The sequence below is a fragment of the Propithecus coquereli genome, unplaced genomic scaffold (genome assembly GCF_000956105.1).
Source record: "Propithecus coquereli isolate 6110/MARCELLA unplaced genomic scaffold, Pcoq_1.0 Scaffold413, whole genome shotgun sequence".
Taxonomy (NCBI): domain Eukaryota; kingdom Metazoa; phylum Chordata; class Mammalia; order Primates; family Indriidae; genus Propithecus; species Propithecus coquereli.
In genome coordinates this window covers 887848-890248 of record NW_012149875.1, presented here as the reverse complement: position 1 = coordinate 890248, position 2401 = coordinate 887848, and the positions used below count along the sequence as shown (strand labels likewise).

General features: G+C 42.2%; 1 protein-coding gene across 1 annotated transcript in view; it reads left to right on the top strand.

The window, feature by feature from the left end:
- The window catches only part of SEMA5A (sema domain, seven thrombospondin repeats (type 1 and type 1-like), transmembrane domain (TM) and short cytoplasmic domain, (semaphorin) 5A), a 410707-nt gene that overhangs the window by 154264 nt on the left and 254042 nt on the right, over positions 1-2401 (top strand). The window lies entirely within an intron of this gene.

Sequence of the window (2401 nt, the reverse complement as noted above, 5' to 3'; positions counted from 1 at the left end):
TGTTGTAGAAGTGGAAGGTTTGTAAAGATTATCTTTATCAAAACCTTTCAGGAGTTAGCAAACTAAGGTGGTTGGATCACAGTTAAGTTTTATCAAAACACAGCCACACTCATTCATTTGCATATTGTTGGCCTATGATCATAGTTAAAAAAGTTTTCTTGTAACCTAGACATACCCATTTTTTTTGCATAATGTCTATGACTGCTAATCAGCTGACTTGACCAGTGGCAATAGTGACTACCTGGCCCATAAAACCTAAAATATATACTCACCCTTCCTTTAAGAAAAAATTTGTGACCCGTTATGGTACCTAGTACTTAGTAAGTTCTCAATGAGTATTTCCTGAATGGATGAGTGAACACAATATGATGTAGTGTAATGCTTTTAAGTTTATCAATATTTGGTTGATGTGTTTATTTGGATTCCCTGTGCAATAATTACATAGATCCCAGTAGACTGTGAGTTGTGTGTTGGGAACATAAGATAGTGCAAACATTTCTCCCTAGATCTTAGGCTCTTACATCTGCTCCCTTGGTGAAAATTTCCCGTCAAAAGCTTTTTTATCTACCCACTTATTCAAACATATTTATCCCCCTTTTCTCATAACTTCCCGGAGGATTTATGCTGCTTATGTATATTTTATATACATGAGGACTGAGATTTTGCTAGTTCCAGAGAATATTAGCCTAATTGAGTTAACTGCCATTAAAACAACCCTGCACTCCCAATAGCTAAACATTCACGTGCAAAAGACTTATTTCTCCCTCACAAGACAGTCCAGTGCAAAATATGTGGGGACTTAGTTCTGTGCTGCCATTCAGGAACCTAAAATATTCCTTTCTGGTATCCACATCTTTAACCCACACCTCCAGGCGAGGCACGGAAGAAGGATGGAGTGAATGGTGGATCATGTGGAGGAGATCTACTTGGGCCATTCCAGGAAGTGATATATCCCTTCTGCCCAAATTCCACTGGCCATAACTTAGTCATATAGCTTCAACCAACTACGAGGCAGGCCAGAAAATGTGGTTTGTCTGCACACCCAGGATGAAGTAGAAAACTCGGGCATTCAGACATGGGCAGGCATTGGCATTTTCTCCCAGACAGTGCTGGGATGGACAAGACTGGCCCCTAGGGATACACTTAACTGTTGCCTGTTCTTCCCCTACCCCACCCCACCCTTCTAATTTTTTTACTACACACAAACAGATTTATGCATGCTTCTAACATTTCTGTAAATAACAAGCAGGGATACTTTGAACAAACCACTTAACCTCTCTGGACCTCAATTTTCTCTACAGTATGTTTTGGAGCAGAGAGTCAGGAAGAAGAGTAGACTGGATTATCCCTAAAGTCCCTGTCGGCATTAAAATTTTAATATGTATCATCCGTCCACTCGCTCTTTCTTCCATCATTTGTAAATGATGCCTGGATTCCTATTCCTTTAAGGAAAACTTTCCCTACTAATTTGAAACATGGTGTTACGCTTATTGGATGTAACCGTAATGACCTAATTTCTCATGAAATACTGGTGACAGCAGCCATAATACTAGCAGACAGCGTTCCTTGTGTCCTTACTCTGTTCTAGGCTCTTTGCAAGCATCAGCTCGGATAGTTCTCCACCAGCATGAAGGGGAAGGTATTATTTTCAATATTCTATGCTGGAGGAGTTACAGCTTGGAGAGTTTACGAGATTTAACCAAGATTGCCCAGCTGGTATGTGGCAGAGCCAGGAGTTGGACTTGGGTGTTCAGCACGCCTGAGGGCAATTGCTGCTGGATCACTAACCAACGTGTTACCTATTGTGCTCATTTGCGCTGGCTGCCGTACTACCTATACTTGATATCTGGCTTAGGGTGAATGTAACTGTTCATTTGTAATTGTCATTTATATGTGGGTTTTAGGTCATGTGCCCTGGAAACAGTCTGAGGCAGCGGTTCATGAACACGTGCTTTATTTAGGGCATGTTCTCAGGAGGTAGGAAGTGAAGGATACATTAGAGAAAGAAAGGAAGCAAGGAATTGTTCTCAGCTGATCCCAGGGCCAGATGTGCAGTGTGACTAGAGCCACAGCTGATCCTGTTTGAGGCAAGGGAGGTGGCGATTTATCCTGGACTCTCCTTTGTCCTTTTGTCATTAGCTATAGGCTGCTGAATTGAGAACGTTTGGTGACATATCCTGGTAAGGGGGCTCTCATCAGCCAAGAGCCATTCTTCAGAGAGGGGGCAGGCAGGACCCTGGATCAGCCAACACTGATGGTGGCCAGGGATGGGGCCCTGTTCTGTGAGGGGAGATGAGTTCTGCTTACTTAGGGTTTCATGATATTGCTAACTCTGACTACACAGACACCGGTCTTTACCACTGAAGAAGTAAAGTGCTTTTATGTCTTTTTTTTTTTTTTT